We start from the raw sequence: 27,462 nt of genomic DNA on the forward strand, positions 1-27,462 counted from the left end.
GAAAAGCACATGCTCCGTCTATCACTAAAGTACGCTTGCTCCTTCTTTGTTCATTCATCACTCCGCATTCGGGTCATTTCTAAACCCTCTTCTGCTGTATTGGCACCTCTGCCTTGGGCTCCGAAGAGCGCTCAAATGGCTGCATTCAAACGGCTGCAGCTTAAGGTGCTCTGGGAAAACTCTCTTGTGCTCGGTAAGGCTGTAGTCGGTTGTGCAAAAAGAGGGGGCTCGAGCAATTAACAACACACACACTTGCCTAAGTCTCAAAACTATGGGGGAAGGGAGGAAGAAGGATTCTGTCACGTTCTGGATTTTGCACATTCGACAGATAATTCCTATATTTCTTATTGTTCTGAATTTCATTTTAAGGCCTGCAGCCCTCCCCAGCTTCGCATGCACTGGCCTGATTTCTGCCTGTTTGAGGCCGATTCGGGCCCGTGCGGGGCACAAGAACGTTGCTGGGACAGCACGAAGGGCCCTGGAGTGCTCCTGTGTGCTGCACGAGCCTGATTTACACCTGGTTGAGGCCAAAGGCCAGTGCAGGGTGCAGGAATACTGCCAGCGTGGTACAACAGGCCCTGGAATGTTCCTGCACTCTGCACTGGTCTGATTTCTGCCTGTTTGAGGCTTAATCAGGCCAGTGTGGGGCACAGGAAGGCTGCCGGGGTGGAGCTACAGGCCCTGGAGTGCTCCTGTGCTCTGCACCAGCCCGATTTCCACCCATTTGAGCCCGAATCAGGCTGGTGCAGGGTGCAGGGACACTGCTGGGGCGACACGATGGGCCCCGGAGTGCTCCTGTGCTCCCCACTGGCCCAATTTCCCCGTTTGAGGCTCTGTTAGAACCCGTTTTATTGTTAAACACAACGGGCTTTGTTGCTAGTCTAGTATATTGGTCCACATTGATTCCAAGAAGATGGGATTAAAGATTAAATTTTGAAGCCTGAATATCAAAAATGAATTTTAAAACTCCTTTCTGGTAAAACGGAAGCATTCAAATACACCCCAGGTTAATATTGCTTAAACTCAGTCTCTCTACATGAGACGCGTGTTCCTCAAGTGTAGGGAGATGCAATGGTTTTCCAGGAAGCATAGTTTAAAAGACAGAGCTGGCAGAGATTTCTCCTCACAGTGTAAAGTCCTGCCAGGTAGATTTCAATGACTTCACTACAAGAGTCCAGAACTGCATGAGTGAAAGCTTTATTGATAATTTACTAGTTCAGCAATCCACTACAGGTTCATTGCCAGGAATGAAGTTCTGCGCCAAGCCCCCAAGTCTATATTGAATTCAAAGTAAAGCCCGTTCCCACCCCCTTAGCTGCCAGCCTAGTCTAGGTTCCTACTTCCTATCCCCCAATAGCTACAGAGTATATGTAAGCAAACACAAAGCAAAGCAACTAAGGATGAGAGCAAAGAGGATGTTTTAGAAAGTTCAGGAGTTCCAAGGTTATGTATCCATGGCAATGGCTCTTCTTCTCAGGAGACAGGCAGATAAGCTCAGGAGGGGCCCCCTCCTCTGTATGCTGTCACAGGACAGAGACAGAGGAGCCAGCCACAGCTGTCTCTAACATGAGAGCACAATGTCCATTAGAGTCCAGTCCTTGGCCCAGGCTCTTACGCTTTCAGGTCAGGGGGTGGACAAACCAGCCCGCTGAAGTATGGCAGGGGATGCCAAGACCCTAACACGCAGGGTTTGTTAATTTCACCTTTGCCTCACCTCTCCAGACTAAAACTGTGAGGGATGGCAACCAGAAGGCAGCGAGGAATGGAAATGGGCTGGAGCTGCCTTCTAGAGCCAGGCTTGGACCAGGAGAGGATATAATGGGCTGAAGTTTCCCTTCTGGCATTTCACAGCCCCTTCACACAGAGTCTCTCTACACAAGACGTCTGATAGGTGAAGGTGCAATGTTAGCCAGGAAGGGTAGTTTAAAAAGATAGAGCCGGCGGCAGGGCAAACGTTTGCTATGCACTGGAAACTGCCACCTCTGGATTGGAAAATTCCTGGAGATTTCAGAGTAGAGCCTCGGGAGGGCAAGGTTTGGCAAAGGAAGGGAACTTAGCGGGATATAAGGCCAAGAAGTCCACCCTCCAAAGCAGCCCTTTTCTCCAGCTGAACTGTAGTCTGGATATCGGGTGCAATTCCAAGAGGTCGCTGGGCCCTGCCAGGACATTAGCAAAAGACTCATCATGGCCAGAGACCTGCATGGATTCATTCATTAGCCGGAGGAACTTGTGGTTTGGTCTGAGATCTGTTCTGCACAGGGGCCGGAAGGTGGTGGTAGAATGAAGTATTCAACTTCCAGTGCAATCCTAAGATTAAACTGGATTAACCCTGTTTAAGATTGCGCTGCTCAGAGAGCAAGTGGGATGTGCAAGTGGGATTCTTGAGCACTTCCCCATCCCCAGGTTAAAAAAAAAGCCCTGCATGCAGTTCTAGCAGTTCTGGTGCAGAATGGGCCCAGATACTGCAAGTGACAGTGAGACAGCTCATTGCTATTTAGAGTCCGCTTAAGTGACAAACTTCCCAACTGTGATTGAGTTAGTGGAATAAACAGAGCTGATAATCGGGTCCTGTGCTGAGGCCATCCAGTCTCAGGGGGGACCTTTGCCCCTGGCTGTGTTCCACTTTGCAGGCTTCCAATCAGGCTTCAGGCCTGCCTCGGGTGCCGTCCACTGAAAGAAACAGCCTTCTTTCCTCATTGCTCCATGTCACCAGTTCCCCTTCCTCCAGCAGCGAAGAGATCCAATTACATGTAATTATTGAACTGCTGCACTCGGCTTTGGGGGCTTCAAGAGAGCAGGAGAGCGCAGAAGAGACGGCAAAGCGCTGATGGCTTATGAAATTAGAAAACGCAAAAAGATGCCAACTTCACAAGCCTGGGAGAAGGGGACCAACCTCAGCAACATTTTTATCAGCAGGTTTGCTCGGGGAGATTGGACTTGAAAGCTTGACAGTCCAGAAATTGCTATCTTTGCTCCGCACCTTTACTGCCGTATCCTCCACAAGGGGTTGGCTCGTCTCCTTTGGTGATATTTTCTGCCTGACTTCTGCCTGCAGAGATCTTTAGCGGCAGTTTTATGGAAAGCACAGCCTCAGAGGGGCGGGGATGCCTCTTGCTTTTCAAACCAGAGCACAAGAGAGGTTTGGATGGCCTCTGGAGGGAACATGCTCCTTCGGTGGAAAGGCGGGACCTCCTGAAGGTCGGAGGGCAGCTCTGTTCACCAGGTTTTGTGCCCCGTCTGTTGTCTTGGCCTCTTAAGGGCTGGACACCTTCTTTCATTTGGGCAAATGTCTGCGCAGGATCAGAGCACAGCAGAGAAGGCAGAAGAGACAGAATGGATTGTTGCTTGCAACACCACTTGAGGATTTGCAGTCCATGGATAACAAAGTTCAGTTTTCAGTAGGGTTTTCTGTTTTCCAGAAATATGGATTCCAGTAGGAGAGATTTGTGTTTGCATTTGTGTGTGTGTGAGAGAGAGAGAGTTGCTAACCTCCAGGCGGAACCTGGAGATTTCCCAAAATTACAACTGATCTCCAGGTGACAGGTATCAGTCCCCCTGGAGAAAAGGGCTGCTTTGGAAGGTGGGCTCTATGGCATTATTCCCCACTGAGATCCCTCCCTCCACAAAGTTTGTCCTTGCCAGGCTCCCCCCCACTCAAATCTCCAGGAATTTCCAAACCTGGAGTTGATAAACATAATGTGAAAATATGAAATATTCTGTGTTGGGTCTGGCTGATGCTGTTCCTTTAGAACCACGTCTCCTTCTCCGGTAGTGGCTTCTCTTTTTTTCTTGGATTAGCCACATGGTTAATGCTGGGCCAGTTTGGAACCATGCAGTTAACAGGATGATGTCAGAATGCTACATAGCCAAACAGACTGGGCTGGGTCATGCTATTGCTGAGGGCAAGCGAGAGCAACAACAATAACAACAACAACAACAACATTCGGTTTATATACTGCCCTTCAGGAGCAGTTTACAAAGTATGTTATTATTATCCCCACAATAACCCTTTGAGGTGGGTGGGACTGAGAGAGCTCTGAGAGAGCTGTGATTGATCCAAGGTCACCCAGCTGGTTTCAAGCGGAGGAGTGGGGAATCAAACCTGGCTCTCCAGATTAGAGTCCTGCCACTCGTAACCACCATCAAGAGTGCCTCTGTCCCCCTGCTCTGTCCCCGCTGGATCTTCTGGCGTGTCTGGATGGTTGCCATAGGAAAAAGGATGATAGGCCAAGTTATCATTGGTCTGATCCGGCACAGCTCTTCTTAGCATGCTGTCAGGATTTGAACCTGGGTCTCTCCTGCCCAAGTCCCACAAAAATTTGCTAAACCCTGCTGCTTTCTTTTTCTGCAGGAATGTTAAGTTAAGGTGGGATTAGAACCATGGTCCTGTTTGGCTGAGAGGCTGCCCTGGCAGAAATGTGGTCTGGTTTTGTTTCTGTAACGTCCCAGCAGCACCATGCTATGCCATCAATGAGTTCGTAAATACCAAATCTTTCCTCTGCCACCCCGTAACAAAAAGTCTGCCAAGAAAACGCCGTGATGCGCCGTCCCCCCATGGGTCAGTAATGACTCAGTGCTTGCACGGGGGACTACCTTTACCTTTACCTATCCCACTGGTTGCTTTTTTCCCCCTTTTGGTACTAGGATTATATCCTGGCAAAGTATCCCTTTCTCATGCCAAGCAGGGACTCTTCATTAGGCATGTTCCTGAACTCTGAAGTGTCAGAGAGGAAACAATCTTTGCCTCTTTAATTGATTCAACGCGCTCCCTTCTAAGCCCTCTTCCCAGTTTCCCTTTTGTGTTCATGTCCGTTTCAATTCACATCTGCTCCCAACAGCCCCGTTCCAGTTTGGGAGATGAGAATTTTGTTCCAGCATTGTCAGAAGCATCTGAAGACTGCAGATGAGTGAGCTTAAATTGTACCTGGCCTCACCGAAATTCTCCTCTGGCACCTGTTTTCAGTGCCAACAGCCTGGAGGAAAAATGCCTTGACCCTTTAACAGAGGCTTAATGGGAAGTTATTTAGCAGGTGATGCTATTTACCCAACCACATGAATCTAGGAATCTTTGTTGTTAGATTCATAAGTCATCATATTTTGCAATCTGCTTATGGATTGATAGCTTTTATTGTACTTGTAATCCACTTTGGATCTCAGTGAGAAAGGCAGACTAACAACAACAACAACAACAACAACAACAACAGCAACAACAACCACCTCCATGCCATGAAAAGCTTCATATTGATTGATTCAATTTATAGCCCACCCTTCCCATGAACGGGCTCAGGGCGGGTTACAATAAAATGCTCAATAGGTATTAAAACATATAAATACAGTCAGGGCTTTTTTTCTGGGAAAAGAGGTGGTGGAACTCAGTGGGTTGCCCTCAGAGAAAATGGTCACATGGCTGGTGGCCCCGCCCCCTGATCTCCAGACCGAGGGAAGTTTAGATCGCCCTCTGCGCTGCTCCAACAGTGCAGAGGGCAATCTGAACTCCCTTCTGTCTGGAGATCAGGGGGCGGGGCCACCAGCCATGTGACCATTTTCAAGAGGTTCCGGAACTCCGTTCCACCACATTCCCGCTGAAAAAAAGCCCTGAATACAGTTAAAAACCAAAAGGATCATAAATACAAGCATTTCAGATGGCAGCCCCCCTCCAATTTCCCAATCATCTTATACAACAAATCAGAAAGAGGTGGGGTGGGGCCACAGGTTATAATAATTCGGTGGCTGCACTTATAGGGAGGCAGATGATAGCGTTGCCCCTCCTTGCGGGAGACCAGTAGGGAGGCTCCTAAATGATCAAAGACTGGCCTCAACCGTATGCCTGGAGGAACATCTTTGTCTTACAGGCCTGCTGAAAGGATATAAGGTCTTGGCGGGCCTGTGTGTCCTCCAACAGAGTTCCACCAGGTTGGGGCCAGGACTGAAAATGCCCTGGCCCTAGTCGGGGCCAGCCGGGCCTCCCTGGGGCCAGGGACCATGTAGGTTCTTATTTGTCAATATTCCCATTTCTAAACATCAAATCTTTATTAAATTAATGTGTGTGTGGTGCCCTCAAGTCATAGCTGACTTATGGCGACCCCTGGTGGGGTTTTCATGGCCAGAGACTATCAGAGGTGGGTTCCCATTGCCTGTCTCTGCAAACCCTTGTTGTCTTTGGAGGTCTCCCATCCAAATTCTTTTTTTCCCCCTCCTGGCAGGTTACAACGCTACCTGATGCGCAACAGTTTCAGTGACATGTATCAGTTTACACTTTCAGCTGCCAACCATAAGATGTTCCATAATTAAGGCGCATGTGGAGGGCAGAGAAAATGGTGAATACGCATGTGTGAACTTCCACTCACCGTTTTCCAGGTCCAGGCCAAGAGAAAACAGGTTTCTGGGCTTTGCAAACTCAGCCAACAGCTTGAGACAACAAGTAACTCTACCGTAAACATTCTGTGATCTGTATGAAAGAGGTTTGGGCTCCCCCTCCCTTAAATCAAGTGCCTGGAGGAAGATGTTGTTGTCTTAATTGATCAACAGCCTGCTGAGCTGGCAGCCGACCCGTTTGAAGAGGGAGCTCAGGAAAAAAAAAAAAAACCCTCCTCGATTCTAAAAGAGAAGCAGAACTGGAGCGGAAGAGTTTTCCCTGCTTGCCGAAGTCTGAGGAAACGTTTCACATCCACATACTGCAAAAGCAAACAGATGTTCAAATAGGGTTGCGCTTTCCAAGGGTGTTCATGCTCTTTTCAGGTTCTGTCACTCTTTATCATGTGTGGAGAGAAACAACTATGCATAAAAAAAGCAAAGCATGGCACGGCGCACAGCGTCCCGCCAACATCTGCCTGCACAGCCAAAATAAATGGGCAGTCACACTCCAGTGGCAAGGGGGTGCTTTGCTCAACAAGGACCCCTCCTGGTGCTGCTCATTTACATAATTTAAAATTTTAAACAACAGCCTTCCATTTTTGAATTTGCAAAGCCCAGTGTAGTCTACAGCTTGGGGAGAGTTGAAGCACAGAGGGAATGATGTGACCAAGCCTACCACAAGCCTTATTTATTTATTTATTTAGTTATACTTACAGTCCACTCCCCCCATGGAAAGGCTTAGAGCAGATCACATCAATAAACACAACATAAAAGATAAAAACAAGGTAAGATAGCATTAAAATCCACAATACAATTCAGTAAAACACAGCAGCGCACCTATTGCACAAATCCCTCAACACCAGAGGATCCCACGGGGCGGGGTGGCCAGCTGCCAGATGCATTGCAGACTGGGTGGGGGGAGGCAGCACCCCGCTATGGTAGGAGGCCTCCTGGGTGGCCAGCCCGCCTCAGCCACCACATGCCTGGTAAGTAGAAAGTCTCTGTCTTACAGGCCCTGCAAAAATATAGTAAGTTTTGCTGGGCCTGGATTTCATAGAATCATGGAATCATAGGGTTGGAAGGGACCTCCAGGGTCATCTAGTCCAACCCCCTGCACAATGTAGGAAATTCACAACTACCTCCCCCACAGCCTCAGTGACCCCTGCTCCATTCCCAAAAGATGGCGAAATACTGTCAGGATCCCTAGCCAAACTGGCCTGGGGAAAATTGCTTCCTGACCCTAAAATGGCAATTGGCATTACCTGGACATGTAAGAAGGGGCCACGAGAACTAAGCGCTGATGTAACCCTTCCTGCCCTCCCTCTCGTGATCTGCCTAGGTTCACAGAATCAGCATTGCTGTCAGATGGCCATCTAGCCTCTGCGTGATAACCTCCAAAGAAGGAGAGTCCACCACCTCCCGAGGAAGCCTGTTCCACTGAGGGAACAGGAAGTTCTTCCTACTGTTTAGCCAAAATCTCTTTAATTTTCAACTTGTTGGTTCTGGTTCGACCTTCTGGGGAAATGGAAAACTCTGTTCTATCCTCTATACAACAACCCTTCAAATGCTTGAAGATGGTTATCATCTCTCAGTCGTCTCCTCTCCAGGCTAAACATACCAAGCTCTGACACAGACATAGAGTCCCACCAGGCTGGTGCCAGGGCCGAAAAGGTTGAGGCAGGGCGAACCTCCTTGGGATCAGGAACCGCCAGTAGATGTTTTCCTGCTGAGCGAAGTGAACTTCAGGAACATATGATGAGAGGCGGTCCTGCAGGTATGCCCGTCCCAGTCCACTAAGGGCTTTAAAAGTAGCACTCTCGCAATGGTAGGACTTGGATGCAGGACTCAACACCAGAGGAGTGGATGGTTTAGCCTGGTGCTTCAGGGGAAAAGAAAAATTCTTGCACACACGATTCTACAGAGCTGTCTGTGCCCCTGCTCCGTCACCCTGTTTGCTGTGTGGGCATCAGCAATGACATGCATCAATTCTGCACATCTGGGCTACAAACAATCTTTGAGAACAAGCTGTGTCGGGACTCGGGAGCTCTCTGGTCTTTTCTAAAATAGTCATCTGCTCCTATGGTACGTTAATTGATCCAAAAGAGTTCTGGCTCACTGGCTTCATTCTCAATTCAAAACTGCTCTGCAAAATTAAACACAGGCAGCTACATTGCAACTGGGTTGCCAACCCAAGTTTGGGAAATTCCTAGATTTGAGGATGGAGCTTGGGATTGGCGGGGCTTGGAGAAGTGGAGATGAGAGGGAGCTCTTCAGGGATGCAATGCCATAGAGCCCACCATCCAAAGCTGCCATTTTCTCCAGGCCCCAGAGGAGCTGATCTCTGTAGACTGGAGATGGGTTGTTATTGCAGGAGAACTCCAGACTCCGCCTGGAGAATGGCAAAGCTAGCATCTAGGACATGCTTACGCTCATCAAAAAAAAAAAAAAAGGACCAGATTTTACTCTGCAGATGAATGCCAGCCGTTTTCAAGAAACTGCTGATATCATTTGCTGAAACTCTCAGTCTCCAAATCAATTGATGACGAGAGGATTTTTGAAAAACATTAGGCAGGGGGAGGCGTAATTAAAACCCGATAAGAGAAGATTGAAAAGTGTGACGGGGTGGGAACGGTGCCGTAATCCCTGGGCCACTCAGAGATGCTTTAATAATAAAATCACGAGGCGCTGGCAGCCGCACAAAAGGAAATTGGCAGGGCAAAATATTTCCCTCCTTGCTGTGTCCCATTTACATGTTTATAATAGAGGTTTTTAAGCCCCTAATGAGAAGGATGCTCATTGTGGGAAGATGATGATTAAAGTGCAGACAGACGGCGATTGCAGGCAATCACAAAGGGGGTGTTAATTACATCAAAGGAACAAGGAGGGCAAGCGGATCTGGGGTGACTCGTGCCTCTTGGGGCCCCCCTGGCAGCTGATGACCTTTACCAGCCTGTAAAAATGCTGTGTTAAGGCTAAAGGCTTTTGGAAATAAAAAAAAAACCAGAAGAACATCTCACCCAGCTGCTGTCTTTGAAAGCTGGTGGAGAGTCAGACCAGCATTGCAAAGGATGTTGCAAACATCCTTTCGGCTGGAAACTGGCTCGATCGGCAGCCCGGTTTGTCCCTCTGTATGTCCGCCATGTTTCTCACCAGTACGTGGCTGAGCCTGCCCCGAGCCCGTGTGGTGTAATGGAAAAGGTGTTGGGATGAGGGTGTGGGAGAGCTGGATTCAGATTCTGCCTCTGCTATGAAGCTTGCTGGGTGACTGTCAGTTCCTGCTAGGTAGGTCCCTCAGCCCCTCTCCAGTGTACACACATTGATTCCAGAAGAAAGTTTTTTATTAGGACCTTTACGGTTCAGGTCTGAACTCCATCACGGAGCTTGGTAGAAGTGACAAGGCAAAACAAAAAGTCTATTGTAGCATAAGCTTTCGAGAATCAAGTTCTCTTCATCAGATGCATGATCCGAACAGCATCTGATGAAGAGAACTTGATTCTCGAAAGCTTATGCTACAATAAAATTGGTTAGTCTTAAAGGTGCTACTGGACTCTTTTTGATTTTGCTACTACAGACTAACACGGCTAACTCCTCTGCAAAAAGTCTATGTTATCCTTGAGTTTCCAGCGCTTCAGTAACTGTTAAGGTTTTGGTGCACGAGATTACACGGGTCCTGTGAGAACCCTTTATAGTTATGGCTAAACAATGAGTACACAATCATAGGTTCCCAACGTTTGGGCAAAGTAGCAAAAGCAGGTACCTGGAGTCTCCAAGGTCGTCTCTAGCTCGGAGATGCTTAGCTCTGTGAGATAATCTGAGAGGCCCATCCTGGTGAGAGGGCCTGGAGAAATCAGTGTTATAATATGGAAAGAACATGGCTCAGAAGAGAATACATCAGGTTAGCATTCAATATACTGTGGCATCAGTGACATAACCAAACAATCATGGCAGTGACATAACCAAACAATCATGTACACAGACATGACAGAGACCTTGGGCCATTCCCTCTCTCAGACTTGTCTCAAAGGGCAGGTGTGGGCATGTGAGGCTTGCTGCCCAGGGGCAGTAACTTGACCACCAAGCTACAAGTGATGAATTACACTTGCCTGGCAAGTGAACAGACTCACGTGTATTCCTCCCTGTTCACTTGCCATTCACTTGCTCTCCACTTGATCAAGTGAAGCACAAGTGAATGGCAAGTGGACAGGGAGGAATACACTGTTCACTTGCCATGCAAGTGTAATTCGTCACTTGTAGCTTGGCTTTCAGATGACCCAAGAAGTGTAGTTGTGTTAGTCTATCTGTAGCAGTGGAAATGAGCAAGAGTCCAGTAGCACCTAAAAGATTAACAAAATTTGTGGCAGGCTATGAGCTTTCATGAGTGACAGCTCACTTCCCCAGATACAGAACAGATGACCTGCCAGTGTGTAATGTGAAAAAGCACATAAGGCTAAGAGAGCCAGCTCTTCCCAATGGCCTTGGCACTGCTTTCCCTACTCAGCCCCCTTTCAATATAGAAATCATGCTGGGTTGGTGGTGGTGGTTGGAAAACCGGCTGTGGGAGGAGAGGAGAGGAGAGGAGAGGAGAGGAGAGAAGGGGTCAGCTCCTTACACCCAAGTATCCTTTTGGATGTTAAAATTACAGGTGAATGGTGAGGGGGGGGGGCATGTGAACAAAAAGCAAAAGAGGCCAAAGATGCATACTTTCATATCTAGTTTCGCCCTAGTTAGACTGCAATCACACACATAGTTTCCTGGGAGTAATCTCCATTGAATAAAGTGGGATGAACTTCAGAGTAAGCATATATAGATCTCCATTGTTAGTTAACAGTCAACTGGGCTGGCCAGGCTATATAAAATGAAAACACTAATAAACTCAGTTTTAAACAAACAACATAAACACACACTTCCTCAGTACTGAAAAGAGGGCTGAAATGTTTTTCCCCCCACACCTCACTCATTCTCTTTGAACTTAGATCCAGAGGCGTTAGTCTGGAGTTGCAAAATAGTAGAGTCCAGTAGCACCTTTAAGACTCACCAACTTATTTGTAGCATAAGCTTTTGAGAACCACAGCTCTCTTTGTCAGATGCATTGTCAGTTAGTTAGTTAGTTAGTTAGTTAGTTAGTTAGTTAGTTAGTTAGTTAGTTAGTTAGTTAGTTAGTTAGTTAGTTAGTTAGTTAGTTAGTTAGTTAGTCTTTAAGGTGCTACTGGACTCTTTACTTTCTTTGGGCTGGCTGACTTTGCAAGCTGACAAGAAGTAATGTGGAGGTTAGAAGCTAAATGTCAGCACGTGGGAAGGAACACCATTTCCATCCATGTTCCTCCTCCATGTGCAAATGTCAGTGTAATGGGGGACATTCACATGAGACTGTGGATCCCTTCTGTCTAAATGACCCACACAGGAACGCGGACAGCTGCCTTATGTTGACTCAGGCCCCGGGTCTGCCAAAATTAGCATTATTTCCTTTGTTCTGCAGTGACTCTCCCGGATCCCAGACAGAGAATTTCTTCCCCCAACACTGCCAGTCCTTTAACTGAAGATGTCAAGGATCAAACCCAGGACCTTCTGCATGCCAGCCAGGTGCTCAGCTACTGAGCTATATACCTCATCCCCAGTTCCTTGTGACAGATGTACACATATTGGCCTTGGGCCACATCTCATGGCCAGCCTTGGAGAATTCCCCTCCAACCAGCCAGGGGCCTCTTTCCCAATTCTTCGCTTACTGATGTTCAGCACAGCTTTATTCTCCCTTCCTGGCCACAGTTCTCACGGTGGAGCCCCAGAGAGTCTCATTTTACACAATAATTAGGGGAAAATAGGAAAGAACAAACACACAACTTGCCCGGTGGAAGAACCCATAGAGAATTGATACTTTGATGTCGAAGAGGAACAAGAGAGGTGATGTTGGGGGCAAAGAGGAAGGGTCCAGGGTAGCTAATGAAAGCCACCCATCATTAGATCTTGGGTGAAGCCAAATGGAAGCTTAGGCAGGAGTGGTTTCCAACAAATGTGTCAGGCAGGGGCAAAGCACATCCTAGCCCACGCTGCAATATCAAAATTTAATTTGTTCTTGACGGCGCAATTAAGGAGAGGAATACAGGCTTCGAAATGCAGCCCAAAGGAAAAGCCTGAATATTTAATACTATTCCAGGCTTTGAAAGTCCCAAACAAGCCAGCAGAATGGGAGAAATGGATGACAACTTTATCTTCATGGTACGAAAGGAGGAATAAACCCACTCATGGCAAAAGGAGGACAAGAACTCATTAGAAGGGACCCAAGGTGATGCGAGGAAGGGAGATGGTGCCAGACTGGGAGGCCAGGCGTGGGATGGTTGTTGCTGGATGCTGAGAACCCCCCCAAGGAGGCAAAAGTGGAAACGCACTGGGATATATGTGTGCTGAGTAAACTTAAATAAGTGGAGGCCTGGCTGAGCTTTGTGTAGAGAGATGCATTGCAGAGAGTCACGTGCCTTAAGGAAAAAGAAAATCTCACATACAAGTACTTGTCTATTGTGTGCTTAAAAGAAAATGAAATATGCATGATGAGGAACTTAGGTTGCCCAATCTGGTTTGGGAAATTCCTGGAGATTTTGGTGGTGGAGCCCGGGGAGGGCAGAGTTTGGGGAAGGGAGGAATCTCAGCAGTTTATGATGCCATAGAGTCCACCGTCCAAAGTAGCAATTTTTCTAGGGCGGCTAGGGTGGCCGGGTTGTGTTTGCCAACCAGTGGCAACGTTGGGGGCAGGAACTTGGGGATTGCTGATGTCACGTGTCCTATGACATCATTTCCAGGAAAAACCAGAGGTGACATCACATCCTTCTAGGGATTAGCAGAAACTCTATGGCAAAACCATAAACTTTTTGTCAGCTCCTAGGGTGATGTGATGTCATTTCCAGGTTTTTCCTGGAAGTGAGGTCATGCTGCATGTAAAACTAGCATTTTTAAAAAAAATTCCCAGAGCAGAGGCAGGCAGTGAAGGTTTCCAGCTGGAGGTCTTGCAGAAGCAGTCCTAACGGAAACTGATCTCTGTACCTGGAGATCATTTGTAATTCTGGGAAACCCCCAGGCCCCACCTAGAGCATAGCAACCCTACAAAGAACCCAAATCCTGCTGTAAAAAAGGCAGTTTCTGCAACACACCAAAAAATCATACAATGACACCCTTTATCGTGCAACTGCTAGCCACTGAGATGATTTAGGCAGAGCACTGAAGCTCCCACACTCTGCCTCTTGGAAATTCTGCCTCCAGCCCGCTCTGGCTTCATTCCCAGCTCTCCCCAGAAAATGATCATGTGTTTGCAGAATCCATGATGCCCCCACCTCTATGCACCGGCCATGTACTTACAATGCACTCAGCTCCCCTGGGAGACGCCTCCAGCTGCGAAAATGCTTATCCGTGTCTAGCTGTCAGAACGGCTTGTAGGTTTGTTTTCCCTCCTGTGATCAGGACTAATTGGAACACAGTTGAGGGATGCATTTTGCCTGTGCTGGCTGTGAACCCTACGAGCGTCTCCACAATTAGTTGATCCATAAATAAAGACGTGTTTTACCAACCCCCGCCCCTCCTTAGAAGACATGCCACATTCATACAATTGCTTCAGCTTAACATGTATACATTTACGGGCTTGCAATGTGTACAGTGCAGGAAAGAAAGTGAATCTAAACCTTGAATAGGAAACGGGGCAGGGGCTCCTCTTTAAAGAGGATTATGAATCAGAGACCCCAAATGAATGGTCACCTTAAGCCCCAAGCCACTCATGTCCTCCGAGGCACCTTTGTCTACCAGATAAAGAGCAGAGAATCAAGAAGGCGCCAAGAGTTTGGGCAGATCACCCTGAACATCCATCTGGTTCTACATGTTGGTTCCAATGGTGGTGAGCTCAACACTTCTGAGAAGCCTCCAAGCAACGCTTGAAGGCTACCCTCCCTCGCTTCCCCTGCACCTGGAATTCGTAAGCATACTGCTTTGGAATATGCAGGTTTTATGTAACTATCACCCTGACCTGGAAAACCCAGGAGAGCCTGATCTCATCAGATCTCAGAAGCTAAGCAGGGTTGGGCTTGGTTAGTAGGGGTCATTTCGTAGAAAATGAGCTGGAGGAACTCATTAGCATAATTCATCAGCATAACTCATTAGCATATGCCACACCCCTTGCCATCACCGGAAGTAGTTCATTAGCATAACTGATTTGCATATGCCACACTCCCTGGCATCACCTATCCTGGCTGTTTTGGACCCAATCCTGGCCATTCAGGGCTGAAATTGGGCCGAAAATGGCAAAAAAGGGCTGAAAATGGCCAAAAAGGGGCCCAAAATGGTTAAGATCAGGCTGCTGCTGAGTGGGAAAGTGATCCACCACCTGTCAGAGGCCCGATTCGGACTGTTTCGGCTCCAATCCAGGCTGAAACGAGCCCAAAATGGCTGAGTCAGGTGGGCAGGGCCACCTGACATATGACCTCTTTGGGGAACTGCTGGAATTGCCTTCCTGCATGTTCCCCCTCGAAATGAGCCCTGGTCTGAACACTTTTTCCAGCACCAATTGTGCTGGAAGAAGTGTGTAAGTAGGTAAATAAAAGGAGAGCTGCATTGTTAGCCAAAGCGAATTAAGCCTGAGCTTTTCTCTGGAAGACTGTCTGACTGCCTTTGCTTAGGTGTTGTGTGTATACTTTACAGAAAAAGCCAAAGCTCAGGGAGGTGAAACAGGGGTTAATTCAGGGGTTAATGCAATGGGAAAGCGGACGATATGAGTGTTTGTATTGTATGAGATAGACATTGTGTTGTATATTATATTGCTATTGACTAGTGATATATGTATAGAAGGGTCTGAATTAACCCGTTTCACCTCCTTGAGCTTTGGCTTTTTCTGTACGGTTTGAATAGGAGGTTTCCTGTTTTGGGTCGAGTTGTGTGTATACTTGTCAAGAACGGAAATAGTTCCGTCTCCAGTGATCTTTCATCCAAAGAAGATTGCCTGCAGAACGTCCCACAGTTTTGGAAACCGGAGGAGCACAAAACACTGAGGGCCAAGCTACACATGACGAATGACACTTGAACGGCAAGTGGATTGAGTGGAGGGCAAGTGAACAGGGAGAAATACACTTGCCGTTCAAGTGTCATTCGTCATGTGTAGCTTGGCCCTCAGGTGATGTAAATCACCCTGTTCTAGTCAGAGCCAAGCTACAAGTGACGAATGACACAGGTTGGACACTTGTCAGCTTCCCTCAAGTTTTGATGGGAAATGTAGGCATCCTAGTCTTGCAGCTTGGCTCTCCATTTAATTGAAGTTTACAGAACGGCAGTTTATGGGAGAGAGAACATGCGGTCAGGAGGGGAGTGCAGGTGTCGGGTTCTCACCAGGCGCTCCCCTTCCCCTCTGCTGGGTGTGTGTGTGGGGTTTCTGTAAACTTCAATTAAACGGAGAGACCAGCTGAAAGACTACATTTCCCATCAGAACTTGAGGTAAGCTGACAAGTGTCCAACCTGGGTCAGGCGTCACTTGTAGCTTGGCTCTCAGTGGCGGCAATGGTATAAGAACCAGGGCTTTTTTTCAGCAGGAACATGGTGGAACGGAGTTCCGGCACCTCTTGAAAATGGTCACATGTCTGGTGGCCCCACCCCCTGATCTCCAGACAGAGGGGAGTTGAGATTGCCCTCCACGCCGCCGAGCGGCGTGGAGGGCAATCTAAACCCCCCTCTGTCTGGAGATCAGGGGGCGGGGCCACCAGACATGTGACCATTTTCTCCTAGGGCAACCCACTGAGTTCCCACACCTCTTTTTCCAGAAAAAAAAGCCCTGATAAGAACTATCTGCCTCTGTCTTGGAATCATTCTGAATAAGGAAGGATCATAGACCACCTTCTTTGCTAAGCTGGGCTGTGATACCGACAGGCGGGTTTTGAAGACAGCTGGGAAATCAGCAAGTAGCCAAAAGAAATTTTAAAAACTTGTTGTCAACCCCAAAGCCCTGGGCTGTATTTCCACATCTATGGATTTCACGCATCAGAAATGCATATGGTGAACAGGAATGCTTTTTTCTTACACGGCAGACACTTCCGATCTATTTATAAGGCACACCATCCTTAAGCAACTAACTTGAAACCAGGCCCTTTAAGCAGCTTGCCAAGCTCACAGTTGTTAAAGCAACATTTGGTGCTAGACGACTCAAATATGACGTTGATCTGGAAATAAAGAGCCATGGTATGTGCATGGGAGGGAGTTTGGATGGACAGATATGGGCTGGTAAGGGGTGTGTGGATTTTGAAGAATTATTGCTTTGATGGGGGGCACCAGCCAGCATCGATTAGGAACCCCCCCAGAAACCTTCCTATTTTTTAAAAAAATGGTTCTCATTCTATAACAACAACTGTGCTTATATACTGCTCTTCTAGGCAGATTAGTGTCCCACCAAAAGCAGTGAACAAGTTAGTGTTATTATTATCTCCACAATACAGCTGGGGAGCTGGGGCTGAGAGGAGTGGCTTGCCCAAGGCCACCTGCTGAGCTCATGGCAGGAGTGGGATTTGAACCAGTAGAGTGCTGATTTGCAATTCAACCACTTAATGCCCCACCAAGAGGGAACAAAGACTGAGGGCCAAGCTACAAGTGACAAATGACACTTGAACAGCAAGTGGATTGAGTGGAGGGCAAGTGAACAGGGAGAAATACACTTGCCGTTCAAGTGCCATTTGTCACTTGTAGCTTGGCCCTGTGTTATTATCCCCACAATGCAGCTGAGGAGCTGGGGCTGAGAGGAGTGGCTTCCCCAAGGCCACCTGCTGAGCTCATGGCAGTAGTGGGATTTGAATCGGTAGAGTGCTGATTCACAGGCAAACCACTTAACCCCTGTGCTACAGCAGCTATGGAAATGTCACCACTTTAAAAAAGATCTTTGGTAGGGTACATGCATGCTCTGAGCTCATCTACTGGGCCCATCTCTCCTGCAGCTGCAGCCCTGCTCTAAATATGGAGATTGCATTTAGGGAGGTTACTGAATTGTGGGATAACATGAATTTGATTGGAATGCTTCAGGTTTCTTTTACGGTTGCTTTGCACTCAGGAGGAAAATGCAGCCACATCTTTGGGGGGGGGGGAGGTGTTGGAAGAAATCAGATAGAAAAACAGCCGTGTTTTTGCATCATTTGGGTGTGAAGAGTATAAAAATGACGTTAAAGAAACAAAAAGGAAAATGTGCAAAAGAAAGCAGGCAGGACAAAAATTGATTTCCCAACTATGCATGGAAAGGAAGAGAAATGAAGAAATGATCATGTATCCCTCTTGCACGTAACCATCATGGCAGCTATTCCCCCTAGACCTGCCCTCTCATGGGGCATCTGGGGAAGCTGTGCCAGATTTGGTGGGCCGCCACCCACCCACCCACCTGCACCCCCAAAGAAAGGCAAAGAAACAGACAGCTGCCATCTACATTCACACATCTTTCTTTCCAGGGCTTGGGCAGCTGGGTTGCATGCTGTCTCCCCCCTGCCTTACACAGAATAAGAGCTGCCCCTTGCTTGGGGTGGCCCGTGTATGGTGGTAGTGGCTATGATTCGGGGAATCCATCTTGGACGTTTGCCAAGGGTTCCAGACTCACTAAGACCACCCCTTCCTCTAGAAACTGTAAGGCCTTCACGAAGCTTTCCTCGTGTTTCCAGGTTGCCAGAGGAGGTTTAAGGGATCCAGAGAAGAGCAAAAGAGACACTGAAGGACAGTCACTGTAAGACATATGAGGAGCCACATGATGATCAGGGGGCCCGTTTTGCCCAGGGAGAGCAGAAGATAAAGGAGTGATGTGACAAGAGTTTTCAAACACTTAAGACGCTCCATAAAAATGATGGAGCACAACTCTTTGCTGCTGTCACAGAGGGAAAGTGAAGAGGCAAGAGGCTTAAATCATCCCACCTAGATTTATATATGAATATTTAGGGGAAAAAACGCCCTTTCAGCTTGGCTGACAGAACAATTTGCCAAGGAATTCAAGAAGGAACTGAACCAGCATTCTTCTGGGAAGTTGCTGGTGTAACGTTTCCGATGTTGAGGAAGGAGCAGGGTTATGTGACCCCAGTTCTGTGCTGGTTGGGTTATGAATCAGCACGCTGCTAGTTCTACTACTGCTATGAGGTTAGTAGGTGGCCCAGCTCCACATCTGTATTGTGGGAAGAATAATAGCACTGACTTTGAAGTGAATAGGCAGAATCAAGAACTTCTATAGCATAGCGGTTAATTGGTTGGGCTGCAAATCAGCACTCTGCCGGTTTGACTCCCACTATTGCCATGAGCTCAGCAGGTGGCCTTGGGTTAGCCATTCCTCTCAGCTCCATCTTCCCAGCCATCTTGTGGGGATAATAATACACTATGAGAGCTGCTATAGCATTGTGGTTAAGTGGTTGGGCTGTGAATCAGCACTCTGCTGGTTTGACTCTCGCTACTGCCACGAGCTCAGCAAGTGGCCTTGGGCAAGCCACTCCTCTCAGCTCAGCTCCCAAGCTGTATTGTGGGGATAATAATAACACTGACTTTCTTCACCGTTCTGAGTGGTGCACTAATCTGTCTAGAAGAGCAGTATATAAGTACACTGTTGTTGTTATTAAAAAAACCTCTGCCCTGTAAATCTTGATTAATCTGCTGGGGGTGGGGCAGTGACAACCAGTTGCTGCTCCTCTTTGGAGTGCTTGTCTTTGGCTGCACAATAGTACACACACACAGATAGCAAGCCTTAAATTTCTGTGACAAGTTCTTTATGTGCTTGCTTGTCCGTCTTTCTCGCAGCCTCAGTTTCCTATCTGTAAAATGGGGATACAAATGACTGATTTCCCAAAGAGGGCGGACTCTATGAAGACAGAAAAACTATTCACAAATTAAAAAATCTGTTGAAACAGCCCAGCAGACAGTAACTCATCAGTGGCATAGTGTGGCTTGGCAGCGCCTGGGGCAACTCCCGGCAGGAGGTGGCACCCCTGGCACCACACACACACTTGCTTTGCATGCACATGCTCCTGGGACTGTGTGATGATGTCACTTCCAGGAAGTGACATCATCATGGAGAGTATAGCTGCTCCTCCGGGAGTGCTCCCATGATTCAGGCTCGCTTCCCCACTCCTTTCCAGGCAGCTCTCCACAGCAGCCACCTGCAGCATCACCACCAGCTCGACACGCTCCTCGGCTGCAGGATGGCCAGCTCAGCACCCAGTGAGCTGGTCGCCCCATTGGCACTGCAGGCAGCCAGGGTGCTGTGGGCAGCCTCCCGCGGATGGAGCACAGACTCTCCTTGGTGTGGTGCCTCCTAAAAATTATGCACCCAGGGCGACTGCCCCTCTTGTCCTCCCCATGCTACATCACTGTAACTCATAGTTTATGAGGTTGTTCTGGTGGCATTCCTTTACTTGGGCATAGGGGAAGAAAGAAAACAAAACATCCTCTGCTGAAAACAAAAGACAAATCAAGACGCAGGCAAGCTACCTAGTGGGAAACTGATGTGGTGGTAGAAAAGAACAAGAGTCCAATAGCATCTATAAGATGAACAAAATTTGTGGTAGGGTATGAACTTTTGTGAGTCTCTTAGCTCACTTCTTCAGATACTGGAAACAGCATCATTCCTGGAGCAACGTGGAAGCACAAGGTTGTGCCAGGGGCCAATTAGGTAAGAATTGTTCCCCAGTGCTAGGCTGGTTTCAAGTATATCGTCACAATAACGAGGACTAGCAGCTTGAACCATTATCTGATGTGGAACGTTATTTTATTCCCATCCCCCATTGGAATTTACATTCCAAATGGGATGAGGTCACAGGGGTTCATTGAACAGGAAGGGCTTCATTTTGCCAAGAACTGGTTGCACATCACACTCAAAAATCCTAAAACCACCTTCAGGAACGTTTTAAAATATCTCCTCCGGAGAAAGGTGGGAAGCTGGGAGCTCTTCCCCTTAATCCTGCAGTCCCCAATTATTTCTAAATTTATGCCTCCTGCAGCTTCCCCTCTCGGAGGCGAGTCTGGCCTGGACTTTGTGCTATTAAAAAATGCAGTGTTTTAAAAGGCGATGTGTGGACCATCTTTATAATGAGGCTCAAGGATATTTGTGTGTATGCAGCCTGGGGAGGGGCGGGGTTGGAACTGGGACAGTGTATTCTTCTGGCGGGGCAGTCCTGCTTTGCGAGCGCATGGCCCCGTTTCATGTCATATCAGAGGGAAGGAAGCTGCCAGGCCGGCTCTTCCTGCTTCCCTCCTCAAGGCTCCAGGCAGCTTCTGCAGCCTGCCATCCCAGTATTTATCCCATGTGTTTTCTCTCCCCCCCTCCCTCAATTAAATCATTTCCCTCCACGCAGAGACCTCCTCCTGCCGTTACCGCAGGAGTTCTCTCCTTTCTCCTCTCTTCTCCCTTCCTGCCTTTGTGTGCTTGTAATGAATTGCAAGGAAACGCCACTGAGAGGTGTCAGAACAATTTCTATTAAACATAATTTCCTAATGAAAAGGTTACAAGCAAGTGTGTCACAGTTAATCAGTATTTAATGCTCAGCATTGGGAAGCTGGAGCGTAAGAGAACTCGCACAGGAACGTGTACATCCCGGGCAACCCAAAACATGGAGCTGCCGCTGGGCCACCCTTATGCAGAAGCACCAGGGAATAGTCAATGAGGCAGGGATGGAGAATAGGCCAGGCATGAAGGTTGCCAACAGCCCTGGATAAAAATGTCTCTTCCCTTTAATAGTGTGGGAAATGAGCTGTGGAAGCCTTTTATGGAATGGAGGCAAAGAACACCACTTGCAAAATAACATCCCATTAAGCCTCTATTAAAAGCACAGGACCTTTTCCTCCATGCATTAGCGAGAAATGCCACAAACTTCTCCGTGAACAAATTCACCTGGTGAACTTACCACATTTGAAGGAAGCTGTTGGGTTGAGCTGGTACCGGGATTAGTTCGCTGGTTGGCAGCTGCACAGTAGCTTTTTTTGTGGCTAATTGTATTATTTGGTTGATCTCTGAGTATAATTAATGGATTTTGCATCCTGTTGAACCAGGTTGCTCCAAATCCAGGAGAGAGTGTGTGGAGTGCTGGAGGAGGGCATGATGTCATGAGGCATGTCCTTTTGTTTACTTCCTGAGACAACACTATGACCAGGTGAGCTTGATCTCATCAGATCTTGGAAGCTAAGCAGGGTCAGCCTTGGTTAGCAATTGGATGGGAGACCTCCAGCGAAGACCAGGGATGCAGAGGCAGGCAATGGCAAAGCACCTCTGTTAGTCTCATGCCTTGGAAACCCCAAAAGGCATTGCCATAAGTCAGCCATCACTGCTTGTATTCATATAGCACAGTAGGAGGGAGAGCCAACCTTGGTTTTCCTGGAAAAGGAAGCTATTGGAGGAGAGGGACCAGTGCTGAAAATGTTTCTAATTAACATAAACAAAGAGAATTATTCACACTTAAAATGTCATATTGATTGTGTGTGTGCGTGTGTGTGTGTGCACACAGGAACAGAGACCCAAAGTGGCAGACAGTGGAGGGGGGTCCAGTCTGAAATGCACACAAAATGGGAAGGAAATTGATGTGGGGGATGGGTTTACAATAGAGAAGCAGAAGCCAAAATGGAAGCATTTCAGTAAGCAGTTAATTGGGAACGGGGTGAGCGTTCCACTGCAGAAACAGAGCCCTCAAATGGGTAGTCCTAAATAATCTAATGATGTATAGTGTGGGTTGGAGAGAGCTTTTATATGCTGATAAAAAGGTAAAGTAAAGGTAGTCCCCTGTGCAAGCACCGAGTCATTACTGACCCATGGGAGGACGTCGCATCACGACGTTTTCTTGGCAGACTTTTGTTACGGGGTGGTTTGCCATTGCCTTCCCCGGTCATCTACACTTTACCCCCAGGAAACTGGGTACTCATTTTACCGATCTCAGAAGGATGGGAGGCTGAGTCAACCTTGAGCTGGCTACTTGAACCTAGCTGAGAAGAACCGTGTGAGCAGTACCAATATGCTGTATAATACAAGTGTTTATAAAAGTTTTTATCAACACCATATACACATTTATTTACTACAAAAGGTGCATGTAAGTTCATAACCACTGCCATAAACCATAACTAACTGCTACATACAGAATTCATATCAACAGCAGAGTAAACCTTGACTGATAAGCGTGCGTGTCCTCAAGCAAAAAACCAGTCCTGCAATTGTTCTTTGTAAGTGTATTCCAAATCTCAATGCTGAGAACACCCGCTGATGTTATGCAGTCCGATGCAAAATCCCTCGGGGGAGGAATGGAAAGGAGATGTCGGTGGTGAGAAAAGATGATATTATCCTCAGGTGGGTGTGTGATGCACTGCTTGGAGACCCCCAAAGGGGGCTCTTGCGCCCAACAAGCTCCCGGATGTCTTAGGCTTGTTTCATATACATTTCCTCATGGGGCGATGTGTGTCCCACCTCAAAACGATCTCTCTATAACATAAAACACTCAAGTAAATATCTATTCCCTCCTTCCACACTGCCTCTGACCCTCGACTTTCACGTGAGAGCTCACTTTCTGTGAAGGGGAGTTGGGTAAGTGTATGGAAAGTCGAGGGTCAGAGGCAGTGTGGAAGGAGGGAATAGATATTTACTTGAGTGTTTTATGTTATAGAGAGATCGTTTTGAGGTGGGACACACATCGCCCCATGAGGAAATGTATATGAAACAAGCCTAAGACATCCGGGAGCTTGTTGGGCGCAAGAGCCCCCTTTGGGGGTCTCCAAGCAGTGCATCACACACCCACCTGAGGATAATATCATCTTTTCACACCACCGACATCTCCTTTCCATTCCTCCCCCGAGGGATTTTGCATCGGACTGCATAACATCAGCGGGTGTTCTCAGCATTGAGATTTGGAATACACTTACAAAGAACAATTGCAGGACTGTTTTTTTGCTTGAGGACACGCACGCTTATCAGTCAAGGTTTACTCTGCTGTTGATATGAATTCTGTATGTAGCAGTTAGTTATGGTTTATGGCAGTGGTTATGAACTTACATGCACCTTTTGTAGTAAATAAATGTGTATATGGTGTTGATAAAAACTTTTATAAACACTTGTATTATACAGCATATTGGTACTGCTCACACGGTTCTTCTCAGCTCGGCTAGGTGAGTGGGTAGGATTTTTGCCTCTTTATCACTCCGGCTACTTGAACCTGGCTTCCGCCAGGATCGAACTCAGGTTGTGAACAGAGCTTGGGCTGCCGTACTGCAGCTTACCACTCTGCGCCACGGGGCTCTTCTTATATGCTGAAATTAGGAAGAAATTCATAAACCAGGTACTTGGGGTGGGTCTTTCTTCTGTAGAAAAAGAGCTCCAAAATGAGAAGAAATTCTTTCGGTGAGAGTTTTCCAACACAGAAACAGAGCCCACAAAGGGGAGGAAAATCCTTGGTGCAAAAGCAACTATGGGCAAAATACAACTCCTATGCTCATTTAAAAAAAACATGGCTGAGTTACTCAGTGCACATGTATGTGCAACTATGGTTATATTTGACATGCAGCAGCCGAGCAAACTCGGGGTGTTCTGTAGCCATTGGCACTCCAATCTCATCCCTGCAAACCCTGATAGGCAGCTCTGACGGCCAAACACAGACAGCCAAACACAAACACAGATGCCGCCGGCATCAGCCACAATTCCTGTATCGCTGGGAACAGCGGGGCGCCCCTCTGCTTTTGCCTCCACGATCTACGATCCACGGATCAGAAACGGGAGATGATCAGTGTGGATCATTAATTCGGAATCGTCACGGAGCCGATCCACGATCAGCTTGATCAATATTTTTTTTTTTGGATTGTGCCTACCTCTAGTCACAACCTACTTTTGGGTTCCAATCCACAGTCCGAGAACCACTGTTTCACTGTGATGATCTTCTAGCATGCTGGTTTGATGTCCACTGATCTGAGTGCTGTTCTTTGCAAGCAGAGGAATGGATATCCAGCCAACGAACAAAAAGCTTGCGAAGTTTAGACAGTTGACAGGTTGCCTTGGGCCATATTTTTTATTCATTTTGCACAGGGTATGCTCAGACTTGCCGATGGGCTGTTTGGCTTACGGGCTTCAAGTGAGGTGATGGGGTGGGTGAGAATAAACAGCCAGCCTGGATCATCAAGGCAACTGGAACGGAGGTTGTGTCTGAATGTATTAAATGTATATGAAGATGTGAAGGTGTGTTATACAGAATTGGATCACTGATACTTCTGGACCATTTTTTATCAAGTCTGAATAGCAGCTGTTCACCAAGATCTCTGGAGGACACAGTTTTTACCTATCCCAAGTATCTGGAGATTGGAGTAATATAATAACAACATTTGATTTATATACCACCCTTCAGGATGACTTAACACCCACTCAGAGCGGTTTACAAAGTATGTTATTATTATCCCCACAACAATAATCACCCAGTGAGGTGAGTGAGGCTGAGAGAACTCTGAGAAGTTGTGACTGACCCGAGGCCACCCAGCTGGCTTCAAGTGGAGGAGTGGGGACTCAAACCTGGCTCTCCAGATTAGACTCCTGCTGTTCTTAAGTTAACCACTATACCAAACTGGCCCACGGCTTAATGGGAGAGCCCCTGTTTTGCATGCAGAAGGTCTGAGGCATTTCTGCAGAGATCTTAAGGAGCAGATGCTGAATTGGCAGACCCATCACCTGACTCACTATGAGACAACTTCAAATGAGAAGGGCAAGAAATCAGCCATGGGGGCATCTGTTCTAATAATGCAGGCTCAATCCCCAGGGGCAGGAGGGGAAGCGAAAACCTGCTGGCAGCAAGTGGCAGTGTCAGAGTCCTGCCTGGCTAAGTTGTCCTCCTCTCCATGCAGGTACTTAAAGCCCAGAGATACAACCTCACAGGCTGGAGCTGGTGTTAAGAAGTCGTGTCTATGAGGGACAGCTTGAGGACCGCTAGTGATCCGCTTGATCTTGTTATTTGGTTTAATTTGGTCATTTGCATTTGGATATCTCTCTGTGAGCCACACCACTTCAGGTCCTTTGGGAGAGCAAAGCAGTGTTCTAATATCACCAATAAACATATCTCCAGGTAAAAGGATTTTAGTGGCAGGAGCTAGGAAAGAATTTCCTCTACCGGGGAACCAGTGCCAGTCCAATTAAGAGAATCCTGAGCTACAGGGACCGGGACCAGCCGTCTGTGCCTGCGTCAGGCAGCTTCGTCTGTTTGTATCTGACCACACGGAGCCTTCAGATGGTGCTTTTGCTCCATTTCTTTAAAAACCCCATCATTTCTTTCATGTTCCTAGACCTCTTGAAGGACAGAATTCCTGCACAGATTTCGGCCTTCCCTACTTGCTGTGCTTGGCTCCTCTTCTCTCATGCCAGAATAACTTTTCTTCCTAACCTTTATTCACTTTTCACATCACCTTGGTGAAACATACTCTTTCCTGGCTCCTCTCGTGGTTTCGGCAAAGCTAAAATTGAGAATGGTGTGCCTCGTTGATCTCAGCGAGTGAGACACTCATCGGGTGATGAAAAGAAACAGGTATCTCTTCATCCCGGTATGAATTCTGTGCAGAGCTTTCCAGGTTATGTGGCTGCTCCCACATAAATTTCAGTTTTGTTCTGTACCACCCTGATTAGACAGCGGCTTTTCCCCTGTCTGCAGCTGTCATTGTCCCATCCTGGGCTAGTATTTCTTCCTACACAAAGAATACTATGTGCCTTGATTTATACAGGATGTTCTAGAAAGGACACTTTATCAGTATTTGCCTCTAGGAGGCTTGGTCAAGGCTGTGCACATGAATTTATCCTAAGGAAGCAAAGGGAAAACCCACAAAATGTAGAATTAGACAGAGAATTCAGTTTCCTGCGGTCTTCTGGAGAGCCAGGTTTGATTCCCCCTTCCTCCACTTGAAGCCAGCCAGGTGACCTTGGGCTAGTCACAGCTCTCTGGAGCTCTCTCAGCCCCACCCACCTCACAGGGTGTTTTGTTGTGTGGATAATAGTAGTATACTTTGTAAACTGTTCTGAGTGGGCATTAAGTTGTTCGGAAGGGCGGAATATAAATCGAATGTTGTTGTTGTTGTTGTTATTATTATTATTTTGCTTCCACTTTTTAAAAGCATGTTTCTAGCCCTGATGCCTGCAGTAAAACTGTGTGTGCTCCAAAAGCCAGGAACAGTGTTTGTTGAACTCTCAGAGAGCTGGCTGGAAAATATTTCCCATAGTGCAACTTTAGGATCAGAAGCTCTGATTTAGGAAATTCCTGGAGATTTGGTGGGTGGAGCGTGGGGAGTGGGGGGTATGGAGAGGCAGGGAACCTCAGTGAGGTATACTGCCATAGAGTTTACCTCCCCAAACAGTCATTTTCTCCAGGGGAACTGATCCCTGTAGCCTGGAGACCAGTTGTAATTCCACGGGATCTCCGGCTATCAGCTAGAGGTTACAGTATAACAACATAAAGGCTCCCTCACAAAGAAGATCAATTATATAAGCTGCTTATATAATTGATCAGCTGGAGGTTGGCAACCTTATGCTTCAGGGTCTTGCACAGCACTTCGTTCTTCCCCCAACAGAACCAGAAAAATGCAGCTTAAGAAATTCACACAAATGGGTTTAATTCGGCATCATGTGTTGCAGCCAAGAAGTCAGATTTTCTCTGTACAGAGTCTGGACTAGCAGGATGCAGAGTTTTCACTGGTCATTTATCACTGCTTTTCCTTTCTTCCACTTCGGATCCCAAGGCAACCTCCCCTGGGGATCTCCTTCAGGACAGACCAGCCTCAGACCTGCTTAGCTTCAGCAAGGTGCTCTGTTAAGTACCCTCCAACCACCCATTACGACAGGGCCCTTTCAATACTGCTGTGGCAAAGTCTTTATTCAGTGGTTCCCCCCTGCTCCACTCCTTGGATCTTCTGATAAAAGGGTGTTCGGAAGAGCTTGAGACACCAGCATCCTACAAACGCCGAGCTTTGTTCATCCCACCTAACTCTGCAACTGTGCCAGGCTGCACGCTCAAGAAGAAGACACCCCCACCCCCACCCTAGGTGCCTTGCTAGTTGAACATAGCCTTGCATAACCTTGCAACTCCCATCCTGAGCATAAGAAAAAGCATATCTCAGCCACATGTTCATCTTACTTTATTAGACACCCTC

Source organism: Eublepharis macularius, chromosome 14 (genome assembly GCF_028583425.1).
Source record: "Eublepharis macularius isolate TG4126 chromosome 14, MPM_Emac_v1.0, whole genome shotgun sequence".
In the NCBI taxonomy this organism is placed as follows: Eukaryota; Metazoa; Chordata; class Lepidosauria; order Squamata; family Eublepharidae; genus Eublepharis; species Eublepharis macularius.